This window comes from Mustela putorius, unplaced genomic scaffold (assembly GCF_011764305.1).
Source record: "Mustela putorius furo isolate JIRA1106 unplaced genomic scaffold, ASM1176430v1.1 tig00003942_pilon_pilon_pilon, whole genome shotgun sequence".
NCBI lineage: Eukaryota > Metazoa > Chordata > Mammalia > Carnivora > Mustelidae > Mustela > Mustela putorius.
Window position 1 is genome coordinate 6,101,062 of NW_025422087.1, and position 24,687 is coordinate 6,125,748.

General features: G+C 36.5%; 1 long non-coding RNA gene across 2 annotated transcripts; it reads left to right on the forward strand.

The window, feature by feature from the left end:
- The first annotated feature begins 2,144 nt into the window (after positions 1–2,144).
- Positions 2,145–24,680, forward strand: LOC101678141. 2 transcript variants are annotated; one of them, XR_001176703.2, is made up of 5 exons: positions 2,145–2,273; positions 11,427–11,538; positions 11,654–11,808; positions 17,344–17,484; positions 24,199–24,680. It is a non-coding gene; the product is annotated as an uncharacterized LOC101678141 (long non-coding RNA). The 2 variants fall into 2 exon arrangements; XR_001176702.2 differs by having other exon boundaries at positions 11,675–11,808.
- Positions 24,681–24,687: the final 7 nt, after the last annotated feature.

Here is a 24,687-nt window from a genome sequence, read left to right on the forward strand (position 1 = left end):
ACAATTTCAGAAAATAGAAAATGATATTTTTAATGAGAGAAAATTTAGTGACATCTTGCAGAATGTCTGAGAGATAATTAAGTAAATGTGCTAGGGAAGTACATTTAGGAAGGGGAATTACAGACAAGAAACTAATTCATCTTGCTCTAGCATATTAGATATGCACAGGCCAAATATATATGGTTTGCTACTACTCATTTGATTTCTATGTTTTGTCACTTTGGCTAATTGAGAATTGACAACATGACAAGTCAGCTAATAGATATTTTTGTGTGCCTACTGAGTGCTAGAAACTTTGGCAGACAGTAACAAATAACTAAACAGAAGTATCATATAACATTGGATAAGAAAAACTGTTGCTTCAACATGATGGCTGTCATTTTTAGTGAGTGACATGGATGTTTTTTTTCCTGTTAAAATTTACATTTAATCCCAAAGTAAGGCAGCAATGAGTGGCTAAGAACACAGACCATAGCCAGTCTGTGTTCTTTGGCTCAAATCCCAACTCTGTCGTATTACGGCTTTGTGACACTGGGTAAGTTATTCAAGCTTTAAAAATGAGGAAAATAAAACCTGTATCATATGATTATTATTAGAATTAAACGAATTAATATTTGAGCACTGCTTAGAAAAATGGCTGGCAAGTAGTATTATGCCACAGTTTATTAAATAAGCAAATCTTAAAGTGTACTAACATTGAATAACTGTAGATATTATCAATTCTAGTTGAATTGCAATAGATACAATCTCCTCCGTCTTTTAGTTGAGAAACCTAAAACACAGAAAAATAAAACATCTTGGCTAAGGATCCAATAATTAGCAAAACTGATATCATGTCCATTTACACTGCCTCAGAGACATATGCAGTCACCATCAACATCGAGACAAGGCTCCCCACAAGCAAAAAGATTACAATTCATTGAAAGCTCAGATAATGATTAGCATTTTCAGCAATAAATTATTTTTTATTAAGGTATGTACATTTTTCAGATATAATGCTTTTGTACACTTAATAAGACTATAGTACAGTATAAACCTAATTTTTATATGCACTGGGAAACAGAAAAATCTTTTGACTTGCCATAGTCATTTTATTGCAGTGATCTGGAATCAAATTCGCAGTATTTCTGAGGTATGCCTGTACATAACGACATGAAGGTGAAACCAGAGGGGAGAACTACTGGTTCCTTTGTCCTGCCTGGATAATGATACCCAACACTGCCAATAACTGGATTATTTTTCCGTGTGGTTTCATTCCGCCGACAGAATTTATCTTGTCTCTGAATCATTTTGTCTGCATGACCATAATTATCACAATAAAAATAGCAAACATTCATCACCAACAAAATTTCCATATATCCATTGCTTTAGGCAATCACTCATCTGCCTTCTACAAAGAAAGCAGTTTATAGATTAGTTTACATTTTCTAAAATTTTAGATAATGGAATCATACGGTATATGCTTTTTTTTCTGGTCTGGTTTCTTTCACTTATAAATGTTTCAAAATCATTTATGCTTTTGCTTTTTATTGCAGAATAGTAACCCACTGCATAGTGTCATAGTTTGAATTGTGTCCCACCCCGCCTCCCCTCACCCACCCAATAAAGATACTTTGAAGTCCTGACCTCTAGTACTTTAGAATGTGAACTTATTTGGAAATAGGGTCTGCACAGAGGTAAGCTAGTTAAAATGAGGTTATTAGGGTGGACCCTAATCCAATATGACTAGTGTCCTTATAAAATGGGGAAATTTGGACACAGAGAAATGCACAGAGGTAAGATAATATAAAGACACAGGGTGAACATCAATTACAAGCCAAGAAATTCCTGAGGCTGCCAAGAGGCTAGGAGAGAGGCCCAGAACAGCTCTCTGGGCAATGAACATTTTGGATTTCTAGCCTTCAGAATTATGAAATGATAAAGATCTGTAGTTTAAGCCACCCATTTTGTGATAGCAGCCCTATTAAACTAATACATGTGAATAGACAATGTTTTTGTCCATTTAGCTCTATGGGTAGATAGTTTTGAACTATTAATAAAAGCTGCTATGATCATTAATGGTAGCTTTGTGTAGACATATGTTTTCGATTCTTTTGGGTAATTAAGAGAGGAAGGATGGATCATATAGTAAGTATGTGCTTATCTTTTGCAAGAAACTCCAAAACAACTGTATGATTTAAAAATTTGACCTATGAGAGGCAGACCATGCAGACCACCGCATCCTTGCCAATATTTGGTTTGACCAGTCTTCTTGATTTTAGACATGCCAATAGGTGAGTGGTGGTATTTCATTGTGGTTTTAATTTGCATTTTATTAATAACTAGTAATATTGATCATCTTGTCATATGCTCATTTATGGTCTATATTATCTTCTTTGGTGAAGCATCTATTCATTGTTTTTGTTTATTTCACGACTTGTGCATTTTCTTATTACTGAGTTTTAAATATTTTTTATGTGTTCTGGATATAAATCCTTTACTGATTTATAAATATTTATAAACTTTAAAAAATTGTTTTGACTTTATTTTATACTTTGTACCCTATAATAACTCAAAGTGGATTATAGTCTTGAATATAAAACCTAAAATTATAAAACTTCTAGAAGAAAGCAAGGAGGGAACATTTGTAACCTTGGGTTAGTCAAGATTTCTTCAATATGACACCAAAAGCATGACCCATAAATAAACAAGTTGGTAAAATAGACCTTATCAAAATTAAAAATGTCTGTTCTTTAAAAGACTGTTTAAACTGATGGTTACTGGAGGGGAGGTGGTTGGAGGTGGTGGAGATGGGTTAAACAGGTGATGGGTATTAAGGAGGGCACTTGTGATGATCCACCAGGTAATGTATGTAAATGATGAACCACTAAATTTTAGTGGTGTAATATTATGTGTAATATTAAACGTATGTTTAATTAAGTGGAATTTCAATAAGAAGTTGGAAGAAAAAAAAGACTATGTTTAAAGAATAAAAAGACAACAAAATAATGAAAATATTTCCAAAACATAAATCTGTACAAGACTTTTATCTATAATATTCATGAAACTCAATAAGGAAATAATCAACTCAATATTAAAAATGGGCAAAGTATTTTTTCCTAGTCTGTAGCTTGTCTTTTCATTTTCTCTTTTTCTTTCAGAAGTTGAATAGTTTTAGATTTTATATTTAAATCTATGATTTAAGTTAATTTTTATATATGGTATGAGGTATAGATTGAAGTTGTATCTCTTTTTTTTATTGAATATTCAATTTTTTCACTGAACTGTCTTTAGGGCCTTGGTACCTTGGTCAAAAATCAGTTGTCAATATTTGTGATATGTTTCTATATTTCTGGAATCTTTCTTCTATTGATCTATTTATCTTTATAAATCAAGACACTATCTTGATTACTTCTGTTTTATAATAGCCTTAAAATCAGGAAAAATTTAATTCTCTTTGTTTTTCTTTTAAAACTTGTTTTAGCTAATTTAGATTTTTAAAATTTCAATATAAATTTTAGAATTAGTTTGTTAATTTCTACCAAAAAAATCTAAGTGAGATTTTTATTTGGATTGCATTGAATACAGACGTCAATTTGGAAAGAATTGACATCTTATTTTTTAAAAGATTTTATTTATGAGAGAGAGAGAAAGAGAGAGAGAGAGAGAGAGAGAACAAGCAGGGAGGAGGGGGAGAGGGAAAAGCAGACTCCCCATTGAGCAGAGAGCCTGATGCAGAGCTGAATCCCAGGACCCCGAGATCATGACCTGTGCTGAAGGCAGATGCTTAACTGGCACAGCCACCTAGGTAGGCCCAGAACTGACATCTTAAAAATATTGAGTCTTCAGAGCCATGAATATAGCCTACCTATTTAGGTCCTCTTTAAATTCTCTTATTAATGTCTTTTCGTTTTTAGTGTACAAGTTTTGCATATTTGTCAGATTTATTCCAAAGTATGTCATATTTGGGGATATTCTATATTGTTAATTTCAATTTCTGATGATTTAATACTTAGAAATGCAATTAATTTTGGTATATTAAACTTGTATTCTTCAACCTTGTTAAATTCACTAGTTCTAAGAGCCTTTATTTATTTATTTTGGTAAAATTTTTATCAGATTTTCTACATAGTCATAACATCTACAAATGATTTAACCTCCTTTCAGTTCAGAATGTTTTTTATTCCCTTTCTTTGACTAATCAAAGAACATTCAGTACAACACTGAACAGAAATGGTGAGAGCAGACATTTCTGTCTTATTCCTGGTTTTAGGGAGAAGTATTTCATCTTTCACCATTCTGTGTGATGTTTACCGGATTGAGAAGGCTTTCTTCTATTCCTGGATGCTGAGTTTTTTTATTGGAATGAATGTTGGATTTTGTTAAATGCTTCTCCTCCATCTATTAATATGAGAATATCCATTTTTTTAGCTTGTTATGATGAGTCAGATCTCCTTCTTTCCTTCCTTCTTCCTTCCCTCCCTCCCTTCTTTCTTTTATTATGTTCAGTCAGCCAACATATAGTACATCATTAGTTTCTGATGTAGTGTTCAGTGATTCATTCGTTGCATATAACACCCAGTGCTCATCACAACATGTGTACCCAGCACCCAGGCACCCCATTCTCCCTCCCACTCCCCTCCGTACCCCTCAGTTTGTTTCCCCAGAATTAAAAGACTCTTATGGTTTTTATCCCTCTCTGATTTCTTCCCACTCAGTTTCCTCTCCTTTGCCCTATGGTTCTCTGCGCTATTCCTTATATTCCACATATGAGTGAAACCATATGATAATTGTCTTTCTCTGTCTGACTTATTTCATTTAGCATAATGCCCCCAGTTCCATCCATGTTGATGTAAATAGTGGATAATATTTCTTTCTGATGGCTGAGTAATATTCCATTGTGTATATGGACCATATCTTCTTTATCCATTCATCTGTTGAAGGGCATCTTGACTCTTTCCATAGTTTGGTTATAGTGGACATTGCTGTTATGAACATTGGGGTGTATATGGCCCTTCTTTTCACTACATCTGTATCTTTGGGGGTAAATACCCAGTAGTGCAATTGTTGGGTCATAGGGTAGCTCTATTTTTAATTTTTTGAGGAACCTCCACACTGTTTTCCAAAGTGCCTCCACCAATTTGCTTTCCCACCAACAGTGTAAGAGGGTTCCCCTTTCCCTACAACTTATCCAACACTTGTTTCTTGCCTTGTCAAATTTTGGCATTCTAACTGGCATAAGGTGGTATCTCAATGTGGTTTTGATTTGAATTTCCCTGACAGCTAATGATGATGAACACTTTTTCATGTGTCAAATAGCCGTTTTTATTTATTTTTTAATTTTTACCTACATGTTCTATAAATTCTTGATAAAGGAGTATAGATATCTCTGAATCGAAGTTTGGATTTGTCTATTTCTCCTTACTCCTTACAAGTGTATTAATTTTTTCTTTAAATCTTTGGAAGCTCTATTATTAGGTACATAAATGACTAGGATTTTATGTCTTCTTTATGAGTTGTTTCTTTTATCATTATTAAACTTCTTTACCTCTGATAATATTCTTTGCTCTGCATTATACTTTTTATGATGTTAATATAATTATAACAAATTTTTTATAACTAATACTAAGATAGTTGATTGGTATAAATAAAAGTCAAGATTCTATATGTATGTACACACACATACACACACATATTATGAAGATATACTTATATAGCCTTGAAAGGCAGGATAGAGTTGAATCCTGCTTTCTTATCCATGTCTTTAAAAATTAATTTTAAAGACATTTAAGTGAAATAAATTTTTTATATGATATTTTTTATTCCTTTTTTAAAAAGATATTTTTTAATCTGATAATTAGATACCTTGTGCCTGGAGGACTTTATATTTATTTCAGGCTAACAATGAATTATTTCAGCTTTTACATATCTATATTTTATATATATAAAATGCTTTATTTTTCTATAATTTTGAAAGATATTTTCATTAGGGGATATATTCCTGTATAGTAATTTTTATTTTAGGACTTTTAGAATGCTGTCTACTTGTGTTTTTGTTAGCCTTCCAATAAGAAATCTGATGTCACTGTTACTTTAGTTTCTCTATATCTAATCGTTTTTTCTGATTGATTTTAAGACTTTTCTCTTTATCATTGTTTTGAGCAAGTTTGTGTTCATTGAACTTGTTGGTTGTGGGGGTTTGTAGCATTTAACAAATCTGGGAGAATTTACCCCCTAATATTTAAAATATTTTCATTTTCTTCCTGCTTCGTCTAGTTTAGAGATTCCATTTACACTAATATTATGCTTCTGGAATTTAGGCCACAGTTAACCAGTGCTTTTTTTTTTTTTTTTTTTTTTGGATTCTTTTTTCTCCATATTTTGGTTTAAATAGTTATTAGTGCTCTCTTAAATTCAATAATCTTTATTTCTAATAATGTCTAATCTGCTGTTAATCTCATTGAATGTAGTCTTCATCTTAGACATTGTAATTTTCACTTCTAGAAATTTTATTTGGATTTCAAAAATAACTTCTTATGCCTCTACTTAAATTTTTTTTAAAGATTTTATTTATTTATTTGACAGACAGAGATTACAAGTAGGCAGAGAGGCAGGCCCACTGAGCCACCCAGGCGCCCCTCTACTTAAATTTTTGAAAATATATAATATGGTTACAATAACTTTTAATGCCCTTCTCTGTTAATTCTAACACCTATATCAATTCTGGGTTGATTGATTTTTACTCATTATTGGCATTTTTTTTGTTTCTTCACATGATTTAGGATTTTTAAATTGGATTCCAGGCATTGTAAATTTTAGCTTGTTAGGTGCTGGACATTTTTGTTTTCCTATAAATGTTCTTAATTTTTTTCCTGGGATGAAATTAAGAAACAGTTTAATCTTTTTATGTCTTGTTTGTAAGACATGTTTAAGCAGAATCAGAGCAGCATTTAAACTAAGGCTAATTATTTCTCGCTACTGAAATAAGATACTTCTGAGTACTTTACTAGATGTTTCATGGGTTATAAGGTTTTCCCTTCTGGCTGATGGAAACAGATCATATTCCTGGTCCTCTGTGAACACCAAAGAATGTTTTCTCTGATACTTTTTGGGTGGTTATTTGCTAGCATGCATTTAGTTTCTCACACATATACACTCACTACCCCTGCAGATCTCCAGAGTTCCCTTTTTGGGTAGTTCTCTCATCTCTGGTTATTTGTACTGTAAACTCTAGCCAAGTTGGTCTCAATGGATGCTGAGCTTAATCTACTCACCTCAGGGAATAAACTGGGTTCTGCTTTGGCCTCCACTTCCAGCATCATGGCCTGATAACTGTCTTACAGAATTAAAAAAGGGCAATTTTAGGGCTTCCCTTGTTTCCTATCTCTCTCTTATAGATTGCTGTCCTTAATGGCCTGGTATCCGTGTCTTAAAAACCACAGTTGCCTATATTTTGTCCTTTGTTTTGAAGGGGGAGGGTTATTTTTAAGAGATGATAAAACTGGTTTCTGTTATTTCAACTGGGCTGGAAATAGAAGCCCTACATCCCAGAGGATTTCCAACAGACCCAGAGTCTTAAACCATTATATGTAAAATGTCAAGAATACAATTTAAACCTACTTGATATACAAAGAAGAGAGAAAATCTCAATAACTCATAAGGAAAAAACTTTCAACAACTGCATACCTGGTGGTGATGTGAATCCTGATGATCTAAGTCCAACAAAACTTTAAACCAGCTACAGTAACTGTGTTTCATGAAGTAAGGTTGAACACCCTTGGAACAAATGGAAAGACAGTAGTTCTCAGCAGGGGAAGAGAAGCTGTAAAAAAAGAATAAAATGGACATTTTAGAACTAAAAAAAGTAATGACACAGAAAAGAATCTGTAAACTTGAATAGAGTATAGAAATTATCCAATTTGAAAGGCAGAGAAAAATATTTTAGGGAAAAACGTTTGAACAGAGTATGAGAGTCCTGTGGAATAGTATAAGAAGACATAACATTCATGACAGTTGAAACCTAGGAGGGGAGAAGATATAAGTAGAATAGATATAAGTAGAATATAATGCAGAATAAGTATTGAAGAAATGATGGCTGAAAATTTCCAAAATTTGGAAAAAGACATAAATTTACAGATTCAGGAAACTTAAAGAACCCTTCACTGGATCACCTCAAAGGAAACCATGCCCAGATACATCTTAACTAAACTGCTGAAAATCAATATTCAAAATCTTAAAAGCTGTCAGAGAAAAAAATTACACATTATATTTGAATGACTGGATTTTTCATGAGAAACAATGAACGCTAGAGTAAAGTGACACCTTTTAAAAGTAGTGTAAAAAGTGAACTGTCAACCCAGTTCTCTATCCAGTAAGAATATCTTTAAGAATGAAGCAATAATGACATCAGTCTGAGATGAAAGAAAACTAAGAGAACTAGTCAAAAGCAGGCCTTCTCTAAAAAAAATGTTAAAGGAGGCACTACAGGAAAAATAAAAATTAGGCATGAAGGAAGCACAACATAAGTGGTAAATAACTAGGTAAATATGACATTATTTTTTCCTCAAATTCTTTAGAATATGTATGGTAACAAAAATTATAATACTGTCTGGTAAGGTTTTAATACCTATAGATGTAATATGACAACTATACATCTAACATAAAATGGGGGAGAATACAGTTTCTACATTTCAGAAAAGGTAAAATATTAATTTTAGTAAACTGTTAAAAAGTGACATATGTATGTAGTAATGCCTATAACAGCCCCTAAGAAAAGACAATAGAGACAAAAAGATAGTAGATAAGATGGAATATAAGTATATAGCTAAATATTTTTTAAAAATCCACAAAGGGAAATAAATTAGGAGGAAGGATGATTTTAAAAAAATCCACAAAAGGGGAAAAGGCGCAAATAAAATAGAGGGGATAAAAAGAAAAATAATGATAAAACAATAACTTATCAATAATTACATTAAATTTGAATGGTCTAAGCCTACCAAAAGACAGTGATCATTAGGTTGGACAAAAAAACCAAGACTCAAATATATGTTACTGAGAAACAACCCACTTGAAACATCCTGGTATGGATAGGTTAAAAGTAAAAAGAAAAATATGTAACATACACTTATCAAAAGAAAGCTGGATTGTCTCTATTAATATTAAGCAAAGTAGACTTTAGAACAAGGAAAATTACCAAGGGGTGTCATTATGTAATAAGGTCAATATACTAAGAAGACATACAATCTTTAATATGTATGCATACACAGAAAAATCAAAACGAAAACCAAAAGTGGTATTAAAATACAACTGGAAGAACTTCAAGGAGAAATAAGCCCACAATTATAGCTGGAAGCTTTCAGTGTCCTCTTTCAGTAATAGAACAAGTAGACAAAAAATAAGACTGTAGAAGACATGAGCAACACCATTCCACCAAAGAACAACAGAATACAAATTTTTTTCAACTGCACAGGGACCACTTATCAAGATAGAATATATACTGGGTCATAAAACAACCTTAACACATTTAAAATTATTGAAATCATGCAATCCTCTATATATCCTCTAACCATAATGGAATTAATCTAGAAATCAATAACAGAAAAATAACTGGAAAATCCCTCAATTCTTAGAAATTAGATAACAGTTTAGATAAAAATTAGATAATAAATAATCCACTTGCCAGAAAGCAAGTCTCAGAGAAAATCATAAAACATTGTGAACTGAGTGAAAATGAAAATACAACATATCAGAGTTGGTGAGGTTAAACTACAATAGTACTTAAGAGGGAAAAAATGTCATTAAATGCATATATGAGGAAAAAAGGGGGCCTCAAGTTAATAATATAATTCTATTTAGGGAACTAGAAAAGAAGAACAGAGTAAACCAAGGTTATCAGAAGGAAGAAAATAATAGAAAGCAGAAATCCATAAAATTGAAAACAGAAAAATAATAAGTACAACCAGAAACTGGCTTTTTTAAAAGAGCAGTAAGATCGGGTAAAACTTTGTACAGATTGACTGAAAAACAAAAACCAAAAAACAGGAGAGTAGACACAAATTACAATATTAGGAGGAAAAGTGATGGTATTATTATAGATACAACAAACATTAAATGTGTACTAAGGGAATATTATAAAGAACTTTATGCACATAAATGTAACAGCATGGATGAAATAGAAATTCCTCTGAATATGCAAACTGCCAAAACTCATTGAAGAATACATAGATAGCTTGAATTCTGTATTTATTAAAGAAATGGAATTCAGTGTTAAATGCATAGGTCAATATGGACAGAGAGAAATAATTAAGACTGACTTACTGAGGTAGGGCTCCTTATTTTGTCCCTGCTGAGCAAAATACTAGTCCCTCAGATCTGAGATTTTGGCTGTTCATTTATAAGATGAAGGGTGTTGAACAGTGGGTAGGCTTTAAACAAATGTCTTGAAATAGGAGAATGATATGCTAAATGGTTTTTAAGGTCTTAATCTCAAATTAAGGAGATTTTGGCAAATGTGTTTTGGAATAGATATCTACTTAGAATAAATAGCTTCTAGAGACAGGGATAGTAACCAGGAGGCTGTTACTGAAATGTGGTGGTAAGGATTTGATCCAGGCAGGCAGTTTTCAAAAATGAATATAAGGGCTAAATCTAAGAACTGGTATAGTTTATGTGTAACCACATGTTTATCTTTATTTTTCTCCAAGTAAGGTATTTTTCTATATAAGATAATACAAGTCTATGCTCTTTGGGTAAAAGACAATACATATTAAGTAAGCATTTCTAAAGCATCTGGAAAGAACTGCCTAGTTCAAAACCCTTTTCCCTCATCTGTTCTAGACAGTGAAACATGTTTTGGACTAGCTGTATTTCCACAATAGTTTGTTTTTTTTCTAAAGACATTAAAATGACTGAATTCTCCAGGCAGAAAATGAAAACCCTAAAATAGAGGCAGAATAACAAGTATTACTTCTGTTAAACAAATATAGAATTTAAATACACAATTGAGCTGCTTCTGTTTATGCGCTTTAACATTTAAATCTTCTTACCCCCTTACAATAATTGAAATTGCCCAAAGAAAAATTACCAATTTGAAATGGAATAAAATGAACCTGGTGGTCTCAGGAACAAGCACATTAGTCAAGTAGCATCAGCAAAATCCATTTTTGTATGTAATTTGGAGAATAAGCCTTTAGGTCAGCATTCAGTTTGTGCTTGTGCCGAGAGCTAGAACAATGCAGCCAACAAGAACAGCTCTTATGTGATGTTCACAGTGTTTCTAACTTTGTCCCCATCTGTTTGAAAATTTCCGCAGTGGTGCCCAGAACAGCTTGTTGGTAAGAAGGAGGAAGTTTCAAGGGACAATTTTTCTACAGACCAAATAATCTTCAAACTCAAAAGAGAATCAAGGTGGTCTTTTAAGCTCTCCCTATTCTAAATTTTGTTCACAGATCAGCAGTATTAACATATCCTGAGAGCATGCTGGGAACGCAGGATCTCAGCGCCCAACCCCCTGCTATGATCTACTGAATCAGAATTTGACCGTTTTGTCAAGACCTCCAGGTGATATTACAATTTGAGACAATGTGTTTTAAGCTCTTTGAACAGGTTTTTGTGGGAGGGTGGTTTGAGAGATGAGGGGTTTACCTATCTTCAGAGACAAGTGCTGATTCTTTAGGTGAAGGTTTTGGCTTTGCAGCGATGTGACAGAACAGCATGCAGGGACCATACAGAAGAGGAAAAGACCTCTGCAGGCAATGATGCTGGGAGAGCAAACCTCCTGTGGCATAGCAGAGTTCCTGGAGACCTCTGGGATGCTCCTCAAGGTTAAAGGTGAGAGTTTCAATATCAGGCAGGTGGTATTAATGCTTTCTTCACAATCCACCAGCTTTTCCAAGTATGCGCATGTTCAAGGAGTCAATCTCCCAGCACTTTATCAGACCAAGAGAAAACGATTAGATCTGTAAACAGTATGACTTCTTAATCACACAAGAAGACATCTCCTTCCCATAGGAAGGACACATTGAAAAGGTTCAGTTTGTAATTCACAACCTGGAGAGATGCTGAGAGCCATCCTAGGGTCAAAATTCAGTCTGTCTCCAATTTCCAAAGAGCAATCCTGGCCCGAACCTCTGGACACACACAGAACTCTGCCAATTACAGTTTGTGCAGGATGAGGAAATCCCTCCCTTGTTCGTCTCTGGCAGTCAGGATCCCTCTACTTCATCTCGAGATTAATTTTCTAGCTAAACCTTTGTACTCGTTGTTCTCAAAGATCTTTATGAGGAGAAACGGATCTGGATGATCTAAATGGGCCTGGCCAAGTGGTTTCACATGTCGATGGAGCCCGAGTTGGGCTTGGGTGGGGCAGAGCTCCCCTCCCTTGTTTCTCCATTTAGATCTCTGTGTCTCCTGCAGCAGCTACTTTCGTGACCTTTCGTTGGCTCATTAATGGGATTCTGTTTAGAAATGACATTACAAGTGATATCTAAATGTCGAATAATAAGGGTGTTTAGCCATCTGCTTTTGTTGACTGCTCACCCTGTCATCTTAGGACTCTCTGACGGTGCTATGCTTGGGTACTTAAAATGTTCTTCACTGAATCATTCTCAAAGCTTCTGAAGATTCCAACAGTGAATTACCACAGGTAGCCTTCATAGAATCCCCAGGCCCCAACATCCTGAGAGTAGAGACAGTAAAGAACAGGGGGAGGAATACTGCCTTGGAAGCCAGACACACAGGTGTTAGCACCTTAGCTCCGTGCCACCTTGAGCAAGTTACTTAAGCCTCATCGAGCTTCAGTTCTTCACTGTAATAGGAGAAAAATAACATCTATTGCACAGATTTATGTGCGGATTCAAAGAGGTAAAGGGAAGTCACTTAGCAAAACCACTTGCACTTACTAGAGAATCAAGAAGATTATACTCCCTTTTCCTTTGTGTGGTGAATATTTATTTTATGGTTTCCCTGGAGTACTGAGCCCAAGTCAATACTTAGGTGTCAAAGTTTTGCTGAGGGGGTGTAATACAGGGAAGCAAAAGAGAAGGAACCAGGTAAGCGAAGTAGGGGATGAGAGAGTGCAGGTACAAAGGAGTGCATTCCAAGCTGTTTAGACTTTACCAGGAAACTTATCGGTTCCTCAGTCGTGTAGGACAACTCCAGAGAAGGAAAATGGAAGTACTGGGTCTCAGAATAGTCTCTCAGAGAGGAGAAGGGAGAAGAATCTGTTAGCTCCTTTCACTCACTGAACAGCCTCTCCTTCTTTCCACCATTGGGGTATAACTCCCCCACATTTTCGGTTATTTTTTTCCCCCAAGAGCAGTGGCACTTGCATGAGCCAGCAACATTTCACACACTTTTGCAAACTGCATTCTGAAAGACCCATCCTGGAAAGCCAGTGGGATGGCCCGGTTGAGGAGCTTATGAAACTTTTGGAACCTGCACTTCAGCAGTGACAGCACAAGGGCAGAAGAGAGAGCCTTGTAGTATGAGGTCAGAGGTGTGAGATGAGACATGGTTTGGTCCTGCTTCTAACAACATGGGAAATCAAAACCAGCCACTTATGGAAGCAGGGCCAAGTGCCAGGCAGCCTAGCACAACAAGAGATCAGCCTCCGTCATGAGGGCAAGGACAGAGTTCAGCAAGCTTCTCTTCAATTAAAGATGGACATCATTTCCCTGCACCAACAAAACATCATTTTATCACCAAGCAGACAACATAGCCAAGCAAATCTGAGAAATGCATAAACTGGGTCTGATGTTATAAGAATAGGATATGAGCTTTCAACAGCTTATGAAGGCGAATGGATGCAAATTGGCTCACTACACAGTTATGAACTGAGTCAAGTTAATTTTGGGGGTCCATCTGATTAGAGCTCAGGAGAAGGGTTGGGGTTTAGAGATTTCTCTGGGCAGAGTTAACTTGTTATCTGACTCCAGAGTCCATGTTCAACCATGTCAATGTACCTACTGCCTCAGCACAGCAATGGCAGTAAAACTGTGAGACTGAATATTGTTTCCCAGCAGGAGCAGAGATGAGGCCTCAAGTCTTAGTGTGCCTGCAGTGACAGAACAAGAGGCTGTGGAAGATGTGGAAGACACTGTGGGGGAGCGGGGTAGGGGGAGGAAAAAGAGAAGGTTTTAGCATCAGAAAGAGAACGAAGAGAGAAATCAAGAAATTAAGCAGAACCCTTGGGATGAGCAGCTGGTGATGTATGGGATTGTGGAATCACGGCACTGTACACCTGAAACTTCTAGAACACTGCATGTTAACGATACTGGGATGAAAATAAAATTTTAAAATTTAAATTTTAAAATAAACACATTTTAAAACTTTTTAAAATAAAAAAATAAATTAAGAAAAAAGGAATTGTAAGGTTGAAGGGAGTAACCATTGATTTCATGTGATGCTGAGAAACCAACCTAAAACAGGAATAAGAAACAAGATAATGGGGAAAAGAAAAAGAAACAAGATAACAGAGTTTTGTAATTGCTGCCTTTTCCAGAACAATTTCGGTGGCAAGATGGGGGCTGGGAATATTGCTAAGGATTGAGCAGTGCGATAAAAGTGAGGAAACAGAGCTAGTGTTTTTTTTTTCCCTTGATAATATGTGTACTCGAGATTGTCAGATAAGGAAAGAAAGAAAAGTTTTGGTAGCTCTAGGAGAAGCAGAATTGAGGTAAGGTATGGATAGATCGATAGATACAATAATTCATCTATTTCATCTGCCCTGGTATCATTGCCTGTTTCTAGTTGTTGACAATTAGAAATAGTGATGCTATAAATATTCTTGTAAATGTCTCTGGGTATGTGTGTGTGCCTGTTTTGGCTGAATGTATCTGTAGGGAGAGTGATAGTGCATTTCTACGTTCAACTGATGGCACAGTTTATTGATATGTCAGAGCACGTTAATCAAATCATCTGAAATCTTACTGTGTATATCTGCTTGCTCTGTAAATTACTGGTTGAGGTATGTTAAAACCCACAGTACATTACTGATATATACTTCCTCTTTTGTTAATTTTTGCTGTCTATATTTAGAAGAATACGCAAATTTAAAAGAGTATATTTAAACAGATACAGATCTAGAATTTTTTGTATCTTCCTGGTAAACTGAACTTTTTCTCTCTATGAAACTTCCTTTTCTTCTCTCTTGTAATATTTCCTGTCTCCATGATTTCTTTATGTGATGTACACTGTATTTTGGTTAGGATTTGGAAGGAATCTATTTTTTCTATCTTTTTATAATATCTTTATTTTATTAAAAGAGTTATTTATTTGAAAGAGAGAAAGAGCACAAACAGGGAGGAGGGGCAGAGGGAGAGGGAAAAGCAGGCTCCTCCCTGAGCAGGAAGCCCAATGACGTGGATGATCCCAGCACCCTGGGATCATGACCTGAGCCAAAGGTAGATACTTGACTGAATGAACCATCCAGGTGTCTCTATAATCTTTATAACCTGATATGTAAGATGTGTTTATTGTAATCAGAATATAATTGTTTTATCCTACCTTCTCTGATCAAATTTTCCTATTTGTAAAGCATTTTTATCTATTTATGTTTATTACAATGATGTAGAATCAAGGTATTTTTTTTAAGATGGTGGAAGCCTTCATTCTACTTGCAGGTAGGGGGGAGGAAAAAAAATAAAAATGTTGAAAAAATTAAGAGAGGGAAAGGAAATTGAGACTGACAAGGTATGTTCTAGAGGTGCTGGATGGCAGTGATATTTAGAATCCAGAGCACAAGACAAGGGGTCATCTTACAGAGGAAGCCTGGAAGGACTGGTACAGATCTGTGTTTGGTGGTCGTATGAGAAGCTTAAGAAGGTAGTCTCTGCTGGCCTCTATTTTCCTCCCCAGGTGGGAACAAGGTCTTCTGCTAATATATATGCAAGCAGAGCTGAGAGTTTTAGGGACATGGAAAGGTTTTGCAAGTGCCACCAATGGTCAATGGGAAAGGGAGGGTGTCAGTGGGAGAGAGGCATTTGTTTGGTAGGTGAGGGAGAGTCCTCCAGCAACTGTAAAATCACCCTCCAGCTAGCCGTAGACTTGCTTTTCCCTGGAGTTCTCAAGTCCCACATCCTTCTATGTGCCCATTGTCATAGCTCTGAGGAAGCAGCTTTCCCAGATACTGCTAATGCTGCTGTTGGAAGGAAACCTTGGAAGGAGACTGTGTGGAATGGCAGAGGGGAGAACTTTTTTACTCTTCCCTTGATTTCTGTCTTATGTGTAATCTAAATTGATCTTTTTTTTTTTTTTTTCCACTCAAGCTGGTATCCCTGTATGCACTATGTTATAATCTTCTATTTATAGAGTGGCTCATTTAATATGTCTCAGCTTGTGTTCACTGAACGATGAGATGGCTGGGGCGGGGGGTTGGCTATGGTGCTGGGAAGCCTGTGGTTCTCTAATACTGACCTCTTTTTGGCTTTATGTTTTGCTGGGTTTTGCCTTTTCAACTTCTGCATCCTTAGCATAAAATCCTTACTAGTTTGTGAGACAAAAGAGCCCAGTTGTCAAATTCACAGACTCTGAGATTAAATTCCCTAGTTTCAAAACACGACTCCATCCCTTACAAACTTTATTACCTTGAACAAGTTCTTGACCTTCTTGGACTTCATTATTTGTAAAATGAGGATAAAATGACAACATCCTCACAGCTTTTTCAGGAGGAGAAAATAGCACACATGTGGTGATGAATTTAAGCTGTCACCAGGGTTAGACCATAGTACTCAGCTATTCAGTTAAACACTAATCTAGGGATTGCTCTGAAAGTATTTTGTAGATGTGGTCCACATGTATAATCAAAAGACATTAAGTAGAGGAGATTATCCACTACACTCTGAATTGGCAGCATCCCATCCACTGAAAAGCTCTAGGCGTAGCATTACACTGAGATTTCTTGAGGAAGAAGAAATTCTGCTTCAAGATGGCAGCATCAACTCCCACCTGACAGTCTCTATTCTCCTGGTCTGCCATATGGACTTCGAACTTGTCAGCCTCAACAGTGTGGAAGGCAATTCCTCAAAGTAGATCGAAATGTATGTACATCCCACTGGTTCTGTCATTCTGGAGAATCCCAATACATACATCCAGAGCAGTTAGCACAGTGCCTTGCCCATCATAGTCCCCACAACGTATAGACTAATCACTGTTATTTCATACATATCTGTTTAATATAGAGGATTCTTTCTGGAAACAGGGGTTGCCAGGGGATAATCCCCATGAAAATGCACTCTTGACAGTTACTCATTTTTGTCATACTTCCCAAAGTTGTGACATGTGTCTGTTCTATTTTCCCAGTGCAACAATGATGCTTATGATGCTCTTCATAATGTCTTATTTCTTGCATGGCCCTCTACATGGCAGCTGATTTTCACCTTGTGCTTCTATGACATTCCCTTGGGGAGGCCACAAGCCACTAAACCTGCATTTCACATCAGCCTTCAGCTCTTCCATGAGGCCTTGCAGTATTGGAGGCAATGTCACCAATGTACCCTTTTTAATTTGGTAAGTTCCTTGAACCACAAGAATATCCAATAATGGCAGAGAGACCAAAGAGTTAAACCTCACTGAGATTTAACAAAGTGCCCTATGGGAAGTTGGTTCATTGGCAGAGAACTTAGGACACTCTATGTACTATACTCATTGTATATAAGAAAACATTTTTTGTAGGTCCAAAAGGTTGAATGTTGGTAATTTCACTTGCTTCACTGTTCTAATTATACTCTGACTCACTATAATGGATTTATATAGTCTCTATTTTTAATACAAATATTTCTGTGGTGAGAATATTATAACAAATCAGTGCTGTATAGGGCAGTGCTAAGAAACGTGTCTAATTAATGTTGTTATTATTATTAGACTTTAGTAATAGTGAGAGGAAATCCAAGGCAATCCAGAGATGAGTCTTGGCCTTTAACATGCCTCTTTCCACCAGGAAATGGTCTCTTGGAGAAATGGGAGGGTAGGCTGGGCATGGAACTCTCTCATTAGTGATATCACAACAGGAAGTTTGCAGCACAAGCCTGCAGCCTAGAGAGCCATCACTAAGCCATATGTTTGCTCTTGTGGATCCAGATCCAACCGTTGGGAAAGATAAGTATTAAGTGTCATAATATCAGCTCTTCTCTGCCAGTAAGCTATTTTCACTATTTTAGGGATTTTCAGTACAGATGGCACCAAAGACTGAGGCAAAACGCTAAGCAATGCTATGTATATATGCATGGGGTTTTGGAAAGAGAAAAATACCAAATTTTATTTATTAAAAGCATTTTTTAAAAATCCTGTCTCATACTTCACATCATCTACACAAATAAGCAAAGTGGTATGTCCTTAATAGATGCTCAATTAAAATATAAACTGCAGAGTGTGGTGTATTAGTATAAAGGCCTTAATATTTAAGCTTGATTAACTGGGTCTGAATCCTAGGTCTGTCACCAAATAGTTGTATAACTTTGGGCAAGTTAACCTCTCTATAATTTAGTTTTCGCTTTTGCAAAATGGGGATAGAAACGATCTTCTATCTTAGAGGGTTGTGGTGAGATAATACTTGTTAACTATGATGTCTGGTATAAAAGAAACATGGTATGTGTAGACTATTATTATTATTAAATGAGCAATTTTTGGTATATAGGGGAAATTTTCAAAGTTCAATTTGTGAAGAAAAAAAAGTGGGGAGAGGGTGAGTGCCTGGCTCAGCTGGTGAAGCACGCCACTCTTGATCTTGGGATCATGAGTTTGAGCCCCATGTTGGGGGTAGAGATTACTTAAATAAGTAAATATTTTCTAAAAAGTAAAGTTCCAAAAAAAAAAAAAAAGTAAAGTTCAGGGGTATCTGGGTGGTTCAGTTGGTTAAGTGTCTGACTCTTGGTTTTGGTTCAGGTCGTGATCTCAGGGTCATGAGATCAAACCCCACTTTGGCCTTTGTGTTCAGTGTGGACTCTGCTCGAGATTCTCCCTCTGCCTTTCCCTCTGCCCCATCCCTGTGCTTGTGTTCTCTTTCTCCCAAAATAAATAAAGTCTTTTAAAGAGTAAAAATTGTGTTACAGAGCAGCATTAAAATCCCAAACACTCAACAATTCTCAAAATGTACAAACTCCAGAAACAATACTAGCTTCCCCCTGCATTAGAATGGTATGATATTAATTACTATGTGCTATTATGTATGTCATTGGTCATTGGTTAGATTGGACTTCCTGATTTATGAGGACTTTTGTTGTATTTATTTCTGCTCTATCCCATTTCTTCCTCCTGGTATTTGATTACCTTTGCCAAATGCCTGAAATGGCTTATATTATCATTTCCCTCCCTAGTGAATGACACATTGGTAATTGGTATTGGTAATGACCATTAAGAATAGCCAAGAAGATAACTGGGCTGATGCATCCAGATCTACCTTCTCGGCCTCAAAGTGAAGATGGTACCTATGTATTTTGTCCACTGTGAGTTAAAAATGAATATATTTTGCTCTTATATTGCTATGCGGCATTTGAGAATCCAACAGTCTGTAATCAAAGGAAAGCACTATTCCAAAACTACCAGCTTCTTTGAATGCTATACCTCACAGGAATTCAGAGAAGCCCTAAGCATCTTTATCAATTATTTTCAAAAGATTTATTGGAGAAAGCTTGGCGTCTTAACACTGCATGATTTTTCTCACTGCTCTGAAAACTGCATTCAGATTCACCCCAAAGCCACCGAACTTGCATCAGAAAATTCAGCCTTAAAGCAGAGAAATGGCCTTTCCAATAAAAGTAATAAAAATAACTTGAAATTTCTTGGGTACCTTTCTCCTGAAATACTCCTAAAGCCTTTACATGATTAAGTAAAAGGATTTTTATCCCAGAAGGGTTTATTTTCCTGGGTGGTATTTGATTGGTAAAGTTTCTCAAAGTTTACATGTATTTCTGAACATCTTTCTCATCTTCTGTGGTTGTGTTGTCAGATTCAATACATTTCGATTTAACTTCTTATGAATGTCTATTCCTTTTTAAAAGGAAAAAAAAATCAGCATTAAGAGCTGAGTCATTGAGTTCCTTTATCATTCAGTTTTTCTGAAGAGCATTTTGTTCCCAAAAACTTCCTTCTTGTTCATCCACTCCTAACTTCATCCTTCCATTTCATTTGGGGTATTTCCAGCTGGGGCTCATGAGCTGACATACTCCCAGGACCTCAGGCCCCAATTAACAGCCTTCCTTTTTAATAAAATTGTCATATTTCATTAATTGATGTTCAGACTTTCGGGGCTTAGTTCTTCCAGAAAGTTAAATATGTTTCCTTCCATTGTGTGATGGTTAATCCTGCTATCTGTACTCCTGTCCCTCTGTCTGCCCTGCATGCATATTTGTCTGTGGTACTGGAGAAATAAACTTAAATTCCTACACCCCTAAGTTTTCAATTTCTTAATTTTTTCAATATTTCTTTAATTTCATCCACATTATTCAAATTTTCCAACTCTAATTTAATTGTATTATGAAAAGCAAGTATTTGCTTTTCAGAATCTTTTTTTTTTTCTATCATAAGAGCAACACACATTCATTACAAAAAGGAGTTAAACATTCCATACGTAATTCTACCTCAAGGAGAGTAACAATGCCCATATTTTTTTCCCCAGTTTTGTTTTTTTACTTTAAAAAAATCCAAATTGAGATCACATCTAATTGGAATGAAGTTTAAGAAAAATCAGAATCGGGGCACCTGGGTGGCTCAGTCAGTTAAGCAGCTGCCTTCGGCTCAGGTCATGATCCCAGGGTCCTGGGATTGAGTCCCACATTAGACTCCCTGCTCAGCGGAGAGCCTGCTTCTCCTTCTCCCTCTGCCTGCTGCTCAGCCTACTTGTGCTCTCTATCTCTGTGTCAAATAAATAAAAAACCTAAAAAAATAGCTAAAAGACAAAAAGAAAAATCAGAACCAAAAAAAGAACCAGTGCACTAAGCATGATGCACCAATCATTGGCAGATTCTCTACATTGTAGATTTATAATATATTTGTATAGATTTAAAATATATCATTTTGTAAACATTTTCCCAGGTCTTAATATTTAAAAAAAATATTGCCTCCCCCAAACTGTATGAGTTTATTGTTTGAAAGCACCCAAGGGTTTATATACTCCACAGTGCTTATAAAACTTTAGCTATTGGGCGCCTGGGTGGCTCAGTGGGTTAAGCCGCTGCCTACGGCTCAGGTCATGATCTCAGGGTCCTGGGATCGAGTCCTGCATAGGGCTCTCTGCTCAGCAGGGAGCCTGCTTCCTCCTCTCTCTTCTGCCTGCCTCTCTGCCTACTTGTGATCTCTCTCTGTCAAATAAATAAATAAAATCTTTAAAAAAAAAAACAAAAAACTTTAGCTATTGAACGATAAATTATGTTGCTTTGGACTTCAAAGGAAAGAAAATAACAATAGACCATGGTCCACAGAAAGTGAAGGGACGATTGTAAATGCAAAAAACTTTGGATTATGTATGTTGGTAAGGGTTCTCCAGAACAGAACCAATAGTGTATATGTGTGTGTGCGCACGCGCGCGCGTGTGTGTGTGTGTGCGTACATGTGTCTGTATTCATGTATTTATATAATATGTATCTGTATTGTTTATACACATCATATGTATATGATTTATTTTAAGAAATTGGTTCATGTGACTGGGGGTGCTGGCAAGTCTTAAATCTGTATGGAAGACCAGCAGGCTGAAAACTCAGGCAGGATTTGTAAGTTACAAAACTGTCTGAGACAGTCTTGAGGTAAGAGGAATGTAATTTTGTGCCCAAGTAAGCCATTCAGCCATCTCTTAAGTAATTGTTTTCATTTATAATCAGTAACCAGGAAATTCAATATGAAAGGCCCAAAAGATGTTCTGAACAAAGAGCAAACAGTTGAAGAACAATCTAGAACTGAAAGAACTGCCTACAGTGAAGTATTCCTTCCCAGTTCTATTACTGAATCTGTCAGTTTAAATAACTCCTATTTCATAAAGATACTCACTCTCAAAGGTGAAAACTCCACATGAAAACCAATCAGCTTTAATCATTATCAAACTTTTAAGGAACAGGTAAATTCCTGTGCTGTTAAAACTCTCTAACAGAATAAAAAAGATAAAATTCTTCCCAATTTATTTTCAAGACCTATAGCTAAAGCATTAGGCATCAAGAAGCCTGTGGCCAGGTCAATGTTTTCACTGCTATCAGAGTTTGAGGCAGATCAGATTCTCTGAAATTACATGTTGCTTTGAACAATATATCACAGAAAGAAAACTTCAGAATAACCTATCATACAAAATGTATGACAAATCTCCTGTATAAACATTAACAAGTTGAATTGGGGCTTAGTTGCTCAGGTGCTGGCGTAGAGAAAGCAGAATTGATATCAAGTAGGAGTGAGATTGGTTTGGGCAGGTCAGAGAAGAAGAAAGATGGACAAGAGAATTCAGAGTTTGGGCAAGAGTGGGATGGAGATGCTACGCCATCAAATCTACAAGGCAAAAAAATATATATCTCTAGATATCTGATAGATATCTAGATATATATCTACAATGCAAAGGGAAGGAAGTGAGAAGAGGTGGGGCTGGTGGAGAAAGGGAAGACAGCACATCTATGTACCAGAGGCCCCACTGACAGTTCTAATAGGGAATCAAGGGTGATCTTCCCAGGCAGCATGCACTCCAGAGAGCATGGTCTTCTCCAAAAGATGGAGGAGTGGAGAGGAAGATGACCTCATTTCTTGATCTGAGGAATAGCAACAATGATAATTATAATGATGGACTACTAATAGCTACCATTTCTGAAGCCCCCTACTCAGTACCAAGCTGTGATCTATCCTATCTCATTTAACAAGGGTGTGAGAAAACAAGCAGTTTCTTGGCACGGTAGGAGAAATGGTGCCATCAGGAGACAGCTGGTTACAGTTAAGGTATGGAAAGGAGGAGGAGGTTTCCAGAGGGGTCTGAGGACTGTGGAGTCTGTAGATAATGGAGAGTGCAAGAAGGCAGAATGTAAGGGTTTTGGAAGGGGACTGAATGGGAGCAATGAAAGCATTACAAGGGATGACACCGTGGGAAAGCATGAATAACCAGAGGGATGTGTCATATAGCTATGCAATAACAGGGGAAAAGCAGACTTGTAGCCCAGGGCATTTAGACTTGATCACCACTTATGGGTTCTCTATGGGGGAAAAACACAGAAGAATGAAAGATGGGTGCTAAATCACTGACCCAGAGAAGTCCAGGTTGTAGAGGACAGAAGGCAGAGCAGGGGCAGCTTAGAAAATCTCTCAGGGGTGGTCAGAGGCAGAGTGGAGAGGAGGGGCTGGAGCCTGCAAATGACACTCAGGCCATGAGGAGAGGTGGGTTTTTTCTTGTTTCTCCAGAGAGTTGGCATCACTGAATGTATATATATATATTTATTTTCAGTCTCTCATGGGAATAAGATTTCTGAAGTTTCTTGAGCTGTTTGTCCCCATATGTTATCAATGAATATATATTGAGTTCCTACTGTGTGCCATTAGGTGCTAGTGGGAGACAAAGAGGCAAAAAACAGGGCCCATGCCCTCAGGAAATGTATGGTCTAGTTGAGATGAAAGGTCATTATAAGTCAAGTATAAGAAAAATCAATGATGAGACAAAACAAGGTCATAACAAAACAAGGTCATTTGGGAAATAAACCATACGGATAAGTAAGTGTCTGAGTTCAAAGAAGGGAAGTAGATCCCAGTGGTATGGGAAGGTTTTAGAGGGGATAAAGAGCAGTTTGCATTGGGGGTGAAATAACATTTGGACAAGTCAAAGAGAGTGCATTCCAGGCATGGATGGAGACAACAACAAAGTTAGAGAGCAGGCAGTAGAGGGCTCTTGATGGAGCACTTGTGGAAAAGGACTAGAGAGGCAGCAAGGCCTCAGTAAGGGGAGCCTTGAATGCCAGATGAGGCAGGAGGTATCCTGAGGGCAGGGAGAAGCCATGATGGTAAAAGTCTTCACTTCCTGCTCTATAAGTTGGTTTCTCCTTAGAGAATAGTTCTTTAAAACGTTTCTGTGTGGTCACTTAGCTCCAGGATACTCACAAATATCCAGTAAAAAAATTTTTTTTGCTTTGAGACCAGGCACTATGCTTTTAAAGGCCAGAGTTCGGTAGTTGTTGACAGCGGCTGTCTTTTGTGGGTTGGGATGCAAGAAGAAACGCACATCCAGAGGAACGCCTAACCTAGATCTGTTTGTTTTTGTATGTTAACCAACAGGTTTTGGAATAGACTGAGAAGGAATAAATGCAGTGTGCAAAGCCTGGAGCTTGGGGATCCACAAGAAGAAAGAGAAAAGGGCACGTGCTGATGGCTGAATGATTTCCACAAGCAAGGGAGGATTGCATATGTTTCAACAGACCTAGTCTTTATGAGTCCTTGTGGGATGGGGACAGGCAAACCCACTGTGGCTGCCTTCAAGCTCATCATGAGACCATATAGATATTAACTGGGAATGTTAATCCAAACTGGGAATGATGAAATCTTTCCTTCTTGTGTATCCAATTTGCCTTTATGAGCACACGGCTATAGAGATAAGGCATTGTTATGTGCATATGTGTTAATACACATAGGCGCTAATGGCTAATCCTGGGCCTTATGTTAGACTACATGAGTAAAGTTGAACACTTTGAGGGGCAAAGGAATGTTTAGGGAAAATTTTATTTTATTTTATTATTTATTTATTTATTAAAATTTTTAAAATTTTAA